The sequence below is a fragment of the Helianthus annuus genome, chromosome 3 (assembly GCF_002127325.2).
Source record: "Helianthus annuus cultivar XRQ/B chromosome 3, HanXRQr2.0-SUNRISE, whole genome shotgun sequence".
Lineage (NCBI taxonomy): Eukaryota > Viridiplantae > Streptophyta > Magnoliopsida > Asterales > Asteraceae > Helianthus > Helianthus annuus.
The window spans coordinates 61,765,020-61,779,691 of NC_035435.2; positions in this window are offsets into that span (position 1 = coordinate 61,765,020).

Consider the following 14,672-nt stretch of genomic DNA (forward strand, 5'->3'; position numbering starts at 1 on the left):
CGTTGTGGATCGTTGAGAGCACTGTTCTGGTTATAGTCTGGTTTTAATAAACCGTTTCCCATATTAAAACCTAGTTCTCTATAACCAATGGCTCTGATACCAATCTGTCACACCCCCAAAATCCCACACGCGGAGTACCACCGCTTGGAGGCGTGACATGACCAGGATCAAGCCATCAATCATATCAAACATAGCATTTAAGTGTATAAGTAGAAAATGTAATTCATTATGACATGACTGATGTTCATAACCAAACATTGTTTAAATAGCGGAAGCATAATAATGAAAACCCAAAGTAAGTTATAAGTTCAAATATCGTTTACGATCCGTATCCCACAACGACCTGCTCCTCCCTGTGCAAGCTCCATAATGTACCTAAGGTCCTGCAAGGCATGCAGCAGAGAGTCAACAACTAGTTGAGCGAGTTCACAGAAAGTAAGTTCAGTAATAGTAATGTTATAGTAAGCATTGCGTTCGTTCATGTAATCATGTATCGTATTAGTTCGTATCGCAGCCCTCGAGGCATGTATGCGAAGATTAGGGAAAGTTCTCAAGTATTCTAGACTATGTATATTTGTATCGCTGGCCACCCTGGCATGTGTGCGAAGTTTTAGTATGTATAGTTCGCAGCCTTCCTGAGGCATGTGTGCGAAGATTAGTCATAATATCGCAGCCAACCCCTGGCGTGTGTGCGAAGATCAGTTCAAGTAGGTATACTAGTCTAGCCGTATCTTATCATTTACCATCCTCACCCTGAGGACCATATCATTAGGTTCCATTAACTAAGTACGCACGAAATAATCATCCAATCCCATTCCCACCCTGGGAACCCCATGCCTTGGCTGTGTGAACTCACCTTGGGTTGCTCGGCAGATACACAGAAAGTACAGGTAAGCTAGTAAGTGGTCAACCACGTCCTATCATGGTTATTATACCAGTCAGGTTCGTATTCAAGCACGTATGTTCTACACGTAGTGTACACAAAAGCAATCATGGCAATTCACATACGTATCAGCAGTCCAATAGAAATCAGATAACAATTTCCAAGTATTCGGCCCAAACAGTTGGGCTGTAACAGTGCAGGTCCAATAACAGGTATTGTCGGTCTCGAGTCGAGACTATCGGTCTCGAGTTATGCTGGTGTCGAGATCTCGAGTCGCAACGAATGAGATCTCGAGTCGCAACAGGGGTGTTCTCGAGTCGCAAGAGCTGGTCTCGGTTTGTCATGGTCCACTCGAGACTACACGGTCTCGAGTCGCAACGGGACTCGCAAACGTTGGTCTCGAGTTGTGCTGTCTGTGTGCGAGTGTTGTGGTCTCGAGTCGAGACTAGGAGATCTCGACTCGCAACCCTGGTCGAGACAAGCAGATTGTAACAACTTTCCATAATTCTTAGCAACAATCATTCCGTAATATCAGCAAACATCTATGGCAGTTTCACAATTCAGATCAATCAACAACTTATTCAGAAATCAAACATGTTCATATACGTTCATATCATATCAAGAACATCTATTCACCAACATGCAAAACATACGATCGGATTCATGTGATTAATAGAACTATCATGCAACCTAAATCATAACCCTCTATCATAACATCACAACCGGTTTAACTAGCATTCGGTTAACAACCATCTTGAACAATCTGATTCATAATAAAGTGCACATGTGAGCCGGTTTCATGACAAGTAAACATGTATCAATCAATCAGCATAATCAATCATGTTAAACAAGAACCCTATATTTTCATGCATGACTATTATAACACACATCAAAACATCAACAACATTTAATCAAACACTAACCGATTGTAGGTGATGCAAGAACAAATCCAAACCGTGAGCCTTGGGTGCCGTCGGCTTCGAGAGAGAGTTCTAGGGTTTTTGTGTTTGTATTGTGTTTTGCCAAATGTGAGAAGTAAAAGACCCTAAAGGTGTGTATGCGTGAATGTATACGTATGGAATGGAAGTGGGCCGAAACCCCCACTTGGGCTACCTCATGGTCTCGAGTCCAACTATATGGACCGAGTGGGTTTGTGCAATCAAGTAAGTGTTGTGCGATTCGAGTTCAAGTAACATACATACAATCATTTAATTCGTAACATACAAAGGAAACACATATCACGTAAACATGCATTTAATCAATTAGGGTAGCTCACGCGAATACGTAACGTTACAAGATAGGTCTAAAGTACGAGTTGTCACACTGTTCTCCGTGATTGTACTCTTGAGCTCAACAATCACATCTTCCCAATCGACCTTATTCCGATGCAGCTCGGAAGTTTCGACGTCATAGTAGGCATGAACTTTCTTCGCGAAAACCATGCTGAAGTTGTGTGTTTTGATAAAATGATTCGATTCTCGCTCGCGAATGGTGATCTATTATGTGTGTACGGTGAAACAGCTTCAAAAGGTCTCAAGCTCATGTCATGCATCCAAGCTAGCAAGTATCTCCGCAAGGAATACAGAGCTTTCTTGGCCAACATTGTAGTAGCGGAGAAGGAAAAGAAAAAGAAGGCCGAAGTTAAAGATGTTCCAGTGGTCCGTGAATTTCCTAAGGTGTTCCCTGATGATCTTCCAGGACTACCGCCAAGTCGTGATATCGAGTTTCGTATCGACCTCATTCCTGGAGCTAACCTCGTTGCCAAAGCCCCTTATCAACTCGCTCCATCTGAAATGCAGGAACTCTCGAACCAACTCCAGGAGTTACTTGAAAAAGGCTTTATTCGCCCGAGCACCTCTCCTTGGGGCGCACCTGTCCTTTTCGTTAAAAAGAAGGATGGGTCGTTAGGATGTGCATCGATTATCGAGAATTGAATAAGCTAACCATCAAGAACCGTTACCCTTTGCCTCGAATCGATGACTTATTCGATCAGCAACAAGGTGCTAAGTGTTTCTCGAAGATCGATCTACGTTCAGGCTATCATCAATTGCGCATTCAAGAGGAAGACATCCCCAAAACCGCATTTCGAACTCGTTATGGCCATTATGAATTCGTTGTTATGCCTTTTGGTTTAACCAACGCACCCGCGGTTTTCATGGATCTGATGAATCGCGTGTGTAAGCCATTTCTAGACCGTTTCGTCATCGTGTTCGTCGACGATGTCTTTATCTATTCTAAGTCGAAAGCCGAACACGCGCAACATCTACGTTTGGTTCTTGAACTACTCCAGGGGAATCAACTCTATGCCAAGTTCTCCAAGTGCGAATTCTGGTTAGAGGAGGTTCAGTTTCTGGGTCACATCGTTAATAGTCAAGGTATTTATGTCGATCCCGTGAAGATTGAAGCAGTTAAGAGCTGGATTACGCCGAAGAACCCGTCCGAAGTCCGTTCTTTTCTCGGACTAGCGGGCTATTATCGACGATTTATCGAAGGATTCTCGAAGATCGCTGTGCCGCTTACCGCCCTCACCCATAAAGACAAGCCTTTTGTTTGGGGAACCGAACAAGAGTCTGCCTTTCAAACCCTCAAGCATATGCTTTGCAATGCTCCTATTCTCACGTTGCCCGATGGAAACAGCGATTTCATTGTCTATTGTGATGCTTCCAACCTTGGTCTTGGTTGCGTACTCATGCAGCGGGACAAGGTTATAGCTTACGCATCTCATCAGCTCAAAATCCACGAGAAGAACTACACAACCCATGATCTCGAGCTAGGTGCAGTTGTTTTTGCATCAAAGATTTGGCGACACTACCTGTATGGTACCAAGTGTACGATCTTCACCGATCACAGGAGTTTACAACACATCTTTAATCAGAAAGAACTTAACATGCGTCAACGCCGATGGGTAGAACTTCTTAACGATTACGACTGTGAGATTCGTTATCACCCAGGCAAAGCCAATGTTGTTACCGACGCGCTCAGCAGACGGAGTTATTTGCTCAGTATTCGCAATACCCAAGCCCAGCATGATCTCGAAACCCTCATCCGCGAAGCCCAGCATGCTTGTTTTAATGAACGCACCTTGAAGAAAGAGAGAATCTATCACGATGGAGCTCAGCTTGTAAGCAAATCAAATGGGATCTTCTACTATCTAGATCGAATTTGGGTCCCTAAGCGGACCGATTTGCGAAAGATTATAATGGATGAAGCCCATAAATCCCGATACTCTATTCATCCCGGTGCCGATAAAATGTACCAGGACCTTCGTTACAAGTACTGGTGGTCGGGCATGAAACGGGATATTGCTCTCTATGTTGGAAGTTGCCTAACTTGTGCAAGAGTTAAGGCTAAACATCAACGACCTTCTGGCTTACTCGAACAACCGCCAATCCCGATATGGAAGTGGGAGAGTATAGCCATGGATTTCATAACCAAACTTCCGCCCACGCCATCAGGTCACGACAACATTTGGGTTATAGTTGATCGCCTGACCAAATCAGCTCACTTCTTGCCAATACGGGAAGACTACAAGGTAGAACGACTAGCCCAAATCTACACCGACGAGATCATTTGTAATCATGGTACGCCTCGGGACATCATCTCTGTTCGTGATGCTCGGTTTACCTCGCGATTGTGGGAAACGTTTCAAGCAGCTCTCGGTACGTCACTTAACCTAAGTACCGCATTCCATCCTCAAACCGACGGACAGACGGAAAGAACGATCTGTACTCTTGAAGACATGCTCCGCGCATGTGGCATAGACTTCGGTGGTAGTTGGAACAAATATCTACCGTTAGTCGAATTCTCGTACAACAACAACTATCATGCCAGCATACAAATGGCACCATTCGAGGCCTTATATGGAAGAAGATGTCGTTCACCTATTGTGTGGCACGAGATCGGTCATTCGCAACTAACCGGTCCCGAGCTACTACAAGAAACGACTGACAAAATCCTCCAGATTTGAGACAACTTGTCGAAAGCCAGGGATAGACAGAAAAGTTACGCCGATAAAAGACGCAAGCCCCTTAAATTTGACGTTGGCGACTACGTACTCCTAAAGGTATCACCTTGGAGGGGTGTGGTCAGATTCGGCAAGAAAGGGAAACTAGCACCTCGATATGTTGGACCTTTTAAGATTCTGGAAAGAATCGGAAAAGTCGCCTACAGACTCGAACTACCGGAGGAACTTAGTAACGTCCACCCAACTTTCCATGTGTCGAACCTCCGAAAGTGTCTAGCTGACCATAATCTGATTGTAGCTCTCGATGACCTTCAGGTAAACGAAACGCTACACTTCGTGGAAAAGCCTGTTGAAATCATGGATCGCCAAACCAAGCAACTCAGACGCTCGCGTATCCCTATCATGAAAGTCCGATGGGAAGGCAAACGAGGCGCGGAGTTCACTTGGGCACTCGAAAGCGACATGAAGGCTAAGTACCCGCAGTTGTTTAAATGAAGATCTGAAGAGAGAAATTGGTGAAATCATTCAAGGTGCTGTGCAGCTCTCAGCTTAATTTCGGGACGAAATTTCCTAAACAAGGGGAGGCTGTAACACCCCATGTTTTCGAATGTCAAAGTCAAAGTCAAAGTCAAAGTCCAAGTCAAGATTGACTCCTTTGACTGAATTTAGTTTATTTTATGTTTTTGTTAGTTGTATTATGTGGAGTAAGTGTTGTTAATCGAAGTGATCGAATTAATCAAAGTTTACTTACTGACGCGAACCGCTAAACGACTATGAATAGTAGGAACTAACAATGCGATAAAGTCAATCAATCAATAATCAAGCTAATCGAATCATCAATCGAACTCGAAACTCAATTATGCGAGTTTGGTGTTATTATACGTGTGTCTGTGCCTTACGTGTTACCTGTGCGTGTTTACTTTATGTTATGTGTGGTGATCAATCGAATCGAAACTCGAAACTCAATCGAACTCAATCGAAATCGAATCATGATAATTGGTGGAGAAGAGACAGTGCAAGATGTAGATGCTTGTATGTAGATATAGTGGTTGGGATTAAAAGTAATTTGAATAGGAAATTCTATCATATTCATATCGCCTTCAATCGAAATCGAAATATCAGAAATCGTCGCGCCGAACGTTCAAAACAGGCTGTTGATCGATCAGGCTCCTAGCCGGTCGAACGGCCCAGCCGATCGGACGGACTGTCCGATCGAGAAGGCTGTCTGATCGGGATGCCTGGCCGATCGGCCAGCCCTTTCCTCTTTGGGAAGCCTATAAATAGCCCTGTCGTCATTCTTTCCACTTTTGGAAACTCTCTGACCGACCAGCTCGTGCTCCTCTTCTTTTCTCAGATTTCTCTATTCCGGTAAGATTTCATCCTAAATCTTGTACTTTCTTGATCAATACACACTTCTACACCTTTCTATCTTCCAAATCTTAACTTTTAACCGTGAAATCATCAAGATTTAAGTGTTCTAGAATGATGTCATCATGGGTTCTTGAAGAACTTTATGTTTTGGCTTCAACCCACCAAGAATCACTTGGATCCACCGATTTCCACATAAATAAACAAAGATCTGTTATAGATCTAAACATTACACGATGTAAAGGATTGAAGGAAGGATCCTCCTACTTTCTTTCAACTGTTTTACACTCAATGCCTTCAAACCGGTAGAAACGGAGCTTGAGCCAACCCACTAATCATTCTAATAGTTGTGTGGTTCAAGATTCGGATTCTATCTACGAGGTTCACCGATTTCGGGTTAAACTAAAAACTCTGTTCCGAACCGTTCACCGGCCGGACTTGGGTGATTCCTGTCCGAGCAAGGAAAACGAGTAAGAACGAAGGTTCCATGGTCCAACTTGTTGTCAAAATACTTCGATATAACATCAAACCTTCAGAACAGCCAAGTGTTAGACAAACAGGCCGACCAGGTCAGAATGCTGATCGATCGGACAGGCTGTTCGAACGAACAGCCCAGCCGATAAGACAAGTCAGTCGATCGACCAGGCCAGTCGATCGGCTAGCACCTGGCCCCACACTTTGACAATTTCATGAAGTCTAGTATTGAACGAAGAGCTGTTCAATCGAACTACGGTTTGGGTTGAATTACTCTTCGGATCATGAGATACTATGCTTCAACACTTAATCGATTTCCAACTCGTTCGACGTATTGGAGTGCCACCCGATCGAACGTGTTATCCGATCTGGTGACATCCTGCTGAGGACTTATTACTGAAGTACCTAACCGATCGGTTAAGCCGGCCGATCGAACGGTCCGTTCGATCGATCGACCTGAAAGGTAAGGACACTTCAGTGTTCTCAAATACTACAACGAAAACTTCAAAAGGGCAAGCCATCATACACAAACACATCCTACTCAAAAGGAAGAAACAATCCACTCGAACAGTCCAACCGATCGAACCTACTGGCCGACCGAATAGACTGTCCGAACAGACTGTCAAACCGAACGAACAACCCGTCCGATCGAACCTACCGTTCGATCGACCAGGCTGTTCGACCCACCAACACTTGTTTTCGTTTTACGCGATACTCATCACTATGCTATTGAACTATTCAGGCTAACCCTACTCTCAAGCGCTCCCTTCAATCCATCAATCGTTGTGAGTATACTCAATCCCTTTTTGCTTTAGCACTTTTGGGGGTTACATACGTTACTTATCTAAACCACAATCGAACACACTACTCAACTATTTAAAACGTTAACCGTTCTGCATGTATTACGTGACTAAATGAATGCTTGTTGTTATGTTTACACGTGGAATGCTGTCTACTTGCCTTAACGACGATAGTACTATAGTTTGGACTCAACACCCGTTCACCCGGGGGTCGTTAAGGACAATTACTTGCATGGATTACGGTGGTAATCATGTATTGCGAACTGCCTCGGGCAGTCAACCCGCAGTCATTGGTATCGATAGATCCATGTCGATAATTAACATGCTTCGTTTTCCTCTGTGTACGTGCTGGTTATGCATAAACTATTTCGAACTCTATATGCTATATCAAACTTGTATGCTCACCTTTACATTTTATGTATTGACTTTATTTTAACGTATGTGACAGGCAATTAGGATGCTTATCTGCTAGGAAGGCGAGCTTAGAATAAGCGTCTAGAGCATAGTTGTCTGTAGATCTTGCAGATCGAGTCTCTAGAGGAACTTGAACAATTTTTATATTTAAATTTGAATCTGAGTTGTCGGAACAGAATGTTTGACTAGTTGTTATCTGTAATAATTTATTTTACTATTTGGGATACGGTATGGGACGTATTATTTAAACTGAATAGTAATGATAGTTGTTGTGGAAACTTCTGGACAATCTGTTTCGCTCAGTGCCATGCCCCGATGATTCCGCCATCAGTTGGGGTGTGACAGACGAAGCAAATGAAACCGGAGCTGTTGTTCAGTACCATCAGCGTTGTTCACTACCAAAAGAATGCATACACAAATAGTTCTAGTGGACGAAGCAAAGAGACCGTTGTGTATCTGAATCAGGTTCTCAAACAAACCGTGAAATCAAACAGTTTCTTCGTAGATTCCGTCCGGTTTGAAAGCCGATTTCAACTACCATTAATCAAATAATAAAAACCCTAAGAATGCATACACAAATAGTTCTAGTGGACGAAGCAAAGAGACCGCCTTGTTAATTTTAATGAAGCAATGAAGATTGAATCTGCAAACCGCAACCTTTATTGATCTGGAATTGGAGAACCGTTGTTAACAAGAGTATGTTGTTCCAAGATCAATTCCAATTGCAGTTGATGAAACCGGAGCTGTTATCTCGGTTGTTTAGTACTTTCGTGATAAATACAATGTTCATCTTCGTTACCCTTTGCTTTCTACAATTCAAGCAGGCACGGATGCTAAACGTATTATTATTACATCCGAGACGATTCAAGTGAGTCCTATGAAGCAAGTGTCGGTCTATTCAATTGAGAGGAATCATTGCATTACATCCTTGTTGAAAAACATAATCGATAAATTTAGGGAAAATGGGGTTGAAAGATGATAACCCAACAGTGGAGGATCTCATTCGACAGCTTCGATAAATTAAGGGGTATTCTCAAATAATGTTTTCCAAGATGTTTAAAAACCAACAAATGTCCAAAGTGTTACTTCTTCGTTCGCGTGACGGAAAGCTACCGCGTGACAGGAAGCTACCTTGCAAAAATTAAAAACTTAAATCGACACCCTTAATACGCATCGTATAGGCCTATACGATGCGTATTTACTTTTTGATAGGGGACAATGGCAACCTTTGGCAGCCATAGAAGTTTGAACCCACCTCAATACGCATCGTATAGACCTATACGATGCATATTGAGGGTGTCGATTTAATCCCCAAGGTGTGCCAATAATACGACCCTTACACAATTTACCAAAATGCCATTTATGAACCGCATCAACAAATTCCCCATAATTCCCGATCTGTTTGTGTTCTTAGGCCGAGGTGAAAGAGGAATTCTTGGGCCTTGTGTGTAGAACATTGTTGTTGAGCCCATGTCGAGGAGGGTATTATACTCCAATTATAATACGAACAAAAAAAAAGAAAAAAAGCGGTTGCACATCAAGATATATTTTTAAGGGGGGCGGCTGCTATAATCTTGGGAGAACCCCATTGTTATCAGACGAACAAGGAGACAACCCTGCTGACACAAAATCATTCGACGGCAGAAAGAAAGAAAAAGCTTTTGTGGGCAAGGAAAAAAAGAAAAGCAAAGAGGGCAGAGTTGGTGGACGAAACGTGTTTTTTTTTTTTTTTTTTTTTGAGAGAGGTGCATACAAAGAGGGTATTTTTTAAAAGGGTGGAGAAGCTTGGAGCTAAAAAAGATTTAAGAGATTAAAACTTTCGGTTAAATACTATGTTTTATATTTCCAGTTTATTAGCACTTGAATATTTGACAATGTTTCCTAGATCCGTTTCCTTTAAATTTATTTTTGTTTCGTTCTTGACTATGAGCGGCTAAAATTTGTATGGTTGCCTATGATTGATGAACTAGACAATTTGTTTTTTTTTTTTTTGGTAAAGGGTTACCCCGGTAAATTTTATAAATCAATCAATTCAAGGTGCGACAAACCGATGACACACACTGCTAGTCTTGGCATACCAAGACTAGGAAACACATGCAAACCAACAATAAACAAAACAGCACGAAAACACCTCCCAAGGAACTACACAGCCATGACATGCAAACAAGACATAAATAACAAAACTGTATGCAATTAGCCCAGGTCGTTAGGGCGGTTCTTCTTAGCGATCTTCCATCTCTCTAAAATCCTTCTGTTGATCGGGTTTTGGACAACTTGAAAACCCATAATCCTTAGCCGCATCGTGTTGATAATCACTTGAGCCACCATGTCTACACTCCGATGAGAATGAGTAAAAAACCTATTATTCCTCTCTTGCCAAATGAAGTAAGCAGACTTTTGGTTTTAAACGAATGTGATGATTTACATGTTATAATTTTTGAACCTGATTCTAATTATTTGTGTGTTGGTGTTGATTGGTTTGATAATTTATTTGTTGGTTCCATTGCTCAAGATACATAGAAATATACTTTAGAGCCGGGAGTCAGTCTAGGTTGTACAGTCTAGACCTTGAAAGTGAGAAATCATCTAATTCAAGTTTAATAATTATTAAAACCAATTAATTAAAACGTGCAATCTTTTCTAGAGGTGAGAAATCTAATATAGAATCGCTAGGTTATTAGTTGGGCGTTGTTTGGCAGTTTGGGTGGCCGATAACTCGGGTTCATCTATTTATTCGCCTCTAGAGTTTCCTAGGGTCTCGATGTTCTTAGTTATTTCTGCTTCATAATTTGATGGTTTTAATAAATAAATTACTTTATACCTGATAGTTGTGGGACTTGGTGGTCGATAACTCGAGTCAGTCCATTTTAGCATTTCATCACTTGTCGTATTGTTGGGTTCGGTTTACCTTTCGGGGGTTCGTCGGCTTAGGCAGAGTCTTCATTCAAAACCAAGGTTAGGATTTTATTCATGACTCTAGGGATTCTTGCCTAGGTAACCTGTTTTTCTCATACTTGAGTTTCAGTCCAGTCTCTAGTTGTCTGCGATTGCTGATGTTTGGTCGTCTATTTATTTAAATTGTTTTTTTCAGTTGTTTTTTTTTCTTAAAACAAAATTCCCAATTAAAATTAGCTAGGCTTTTGATAGAGGTTAAGTATCAAAATTTCGCCTATAGTGTCCACGGATTGACATCCGGTCTTGCCATCTACACTACACTACGACCGGTGCACTTGCCGATTGTGTGTGGTTTAGAAGCGATTCCATTCTAAAACTTGTTTTGAAATTAATATATTCACACATCAAGTTTACGGCGTCGTTGCCGTGGACACTTAGGAGACTGCGTTATTAGTTTTGACTGATCTTATTTGTTAAATTGGTCTTATTTGTAGTTTGAGTCGTAGGGTTTGTGTCTAGTAGTAGTGTGTCTAGTCGTTTTTGTAATTATTTGTTTTATTAGTTAGTTTTATTTTATATACTTTTATCATGTGCTTGATTTGTAAAGGACCCCATTACACCAAATATTGTCCAACTTCACCGGGGTATTCAACAGATTATTCTTCTTACTCATATTCGCAGCCACAACCATATATGAATTCCTATCCTTTGCCATATCAATCATGCGACGAAATCGAGTACCCATCTTATGTTCCGGCATTCGTGGAATCTTGTTAAATCTTCACTCAGATAATGCAAACAACACGAGACCAAGGAGATCCGATGTTTCCTAAAATGCTTGCTTTTCTTGAGCAATTAATGCACAAGGTATTAGATCAAATGATGAAGAAAAGCATGAATCAGCACATGGATCCACTGTGTTAAGGCAGCGGTGGATCGCACAGGTATGAAGATTGTCTGGTCGTTTTTCGATGGTTAATACCTTCGGCTACACAGGGTATACATTAGGCCGATGATGATGATTGGGATTTAATCGATGCATGAATGACAAGTCGGTAGATGCCACCGAGCTTACCAATATGGAGACACCATTGGACAATGTTGAGGGTACTTGTGAAGATGACGAGGTAGAGATGGAAGAAAAAGGAGTTGAAGAGGATCCTACCAGTGATCCAGAGTTGTTAGATAGAGAATTGGAGACGGAAATGGACGAATCAGTCCCACCTCCGGTTCTACAGGACGTGAAACTCCATTGGTATTCCACGCCATGGTATTACGGTCCTGAACCCATTGATGATGACATCTGGATTGAAGATGATAAGGGAGTGGTAGAAGGGATGGAATTAGAGATGCCTGACTACACCACGTCCCCTAGAGACGAAGAAGCTAGTGAGCCACTAGACAAGATGGAAGATGCAAAAATTGAGGAGCATGTACTATAACACCCCGTGTTTCGAAAGTCAAAGTCAAAGTCAAAGTCAAGATTGAAGTCAAAGGAAGAAAAGATTGCTAATTGCGATCTGTCACTCCTTGCTCAACTCCTGTTTTGACTTCTTTGACTTGTAGATAATCTATTTATTTTATCGCTTATCGCATCGCATTCGCAACCCGAAATATGCGTTCTGGATATTGTTTTACGTGTGTGTGCTATTTATGTGTTACTTGTGCATGTTTAATTATATTTATATTGGGGTGAATAATCGAAACTCTATCGCAATCGAATCGCGGACGCTAATCGCAAGTTAATTATAGTGATTGTATGTTAGATATAGTAGTTGGGATTAATTCGTAAACTCGCTTAAACACATCGCAAAACTCAACGCACGAAACGAAACGCCGAAACTCAAACCGTCGGAGCCACTCGATCGAGTGACAACTCGATTAGATGGCCATCCGATCGGATTGCCACCCGATCGGACAGCCACCCGATCGGTGACCCACCCGAGCCTGTGCACTTTCCTTTTTGGGAAACCCTATAAATACCCTCAACTGTCACATCACTTGATGTGACAGCTCCTCTCACTCGACCCAGCCGCTCTCAAGCTTCTTTCTCTCGATTTCTCGCGATTCTTGTAAGTTTTCAACCTAAATCTTGTACTTTCATGATCTACACGCACATCTTCATCTTTCTATCTTTTGAATCCTAACTTTTAACCATGAAATCACTAGATTTAAGGTGTTCTAGGATGATGTCATAATGGGGTTCTTATGAACTTCATGTTTTGGCTTCAATCCACCAAGAACAACTTAGATTTGGACGATTTCCGCATGAATAAACAAAGATCTTGTATAGATCTGAACATATTCACGGTGAAAAGGATTGAAAGGTGGTTTTTAACCTTCTTTCAACTCTTTTACACTCAATGCACTCAAAACCGATAGAATCGGAGCTTGTTCTGATCTTCTACTCTTTCTTAGTGTTGTGTCGGTTCAAGATCTGTGTTCTATCAATGAGACAACTGATCTCGGGTTAAACACGAACCATCGTCTCGAACAGCTGACCGACCGGACTAGGGTGATTCCTGCTCGATCGGATCACCTGAGTGTTGATAGGGTTCTGTTGTTTGGCACGTGGTCACACCATCTCGAGAAAACCGCAAAAACTCTCAAAAACAATCAAGTGTCACGATGATCAGGTCGCCGGAACGGATTGCCGTCCGATCGGATTGCCACCCGATTGGACAGCCGTCCGATCGGCTTGCACTTGGCCCCACACTTAAACTATGTTTCAACACTTCAGAAGTTTTGAACGTCTAACGGATTGCCGTCTGATCGGATTGTCACCCGATCGAACGACCATCCGACCATGTGATGTTTTGAACTTCAGCACTTAAACAATTTTCAACATATTCAATGCATAGTCAGTTCCAAACGGATTACCACCCGATCGGATTGCAATCCGATCGAGTGACAAACTGCTGTGAACTTGTTCTCACTAAGTGTCCAACCAACCGGATCGTTACCCGATCGGACGATCGTTCGATCGATCGACCTGAAGGGTAGAGATACTTCTCTGTTTTCAAAATGCTACAACAAAAACTTCAAAATACAAACCATCATACACAAACACATCCTTTCCAAACGAGATGACAGTCAAATCGAATGGTCACCCGATCGGATGACCATCCGAACGGATTGTCACCCAATCGACTGGCCATCCGATCGGATTGCCATCCAATCGGATTACCGTCCGATCCTTTGACACTTTGCACCGTTTTACGCGCCGCTTATCGTTTATGCTATCGTTAACTATTCAGGCTAATCTCTCAGCGCTCCCTTCAATCCAAGGCTGTGTTTATCTGTTAAACACAATCTGTGAGTATACTCAACCCCTTTTTGCTTTACGCACTTTTGGGTGTTTCATAAGTTATCTATATTCAAATCACAATCGACACACAACGCAACACTATTTATACGCTAACCGCCATTGCATGTTATACGTCACTCGATGAATGCCTGTTTGTTATGTTTACACATTGATTGCTGTCTACCTGCCTTAGCAACGATAGTACTATAGTTTGGACTCAGCACCTGTCGTGGACCGGGGTTGTTAAGGATATTACTTCACGTGTTCGCAGTGGTGAACATGTGATGCGCACTCGTTACTCGCAGTCAAATCGCAGTCATTGGTATTTATGGAATCTTTGTCGATAACTTACATGCTTCACATTATACGTTGTACATGATGGTTATGCGTAAACGATTTCGAACACTATTATACTATATCAAACTTGTATGCTTACCTTTACATTATATGTATTGACCTTTATTTTAACGTATGTGACAGGTGTTTAGGATGCTATCTGCTAGGACGATGTGTTTACCTGCTTTTGTGGAAATCGAGTAGGAGGGAGTCTAGAAACAAACGAACAAT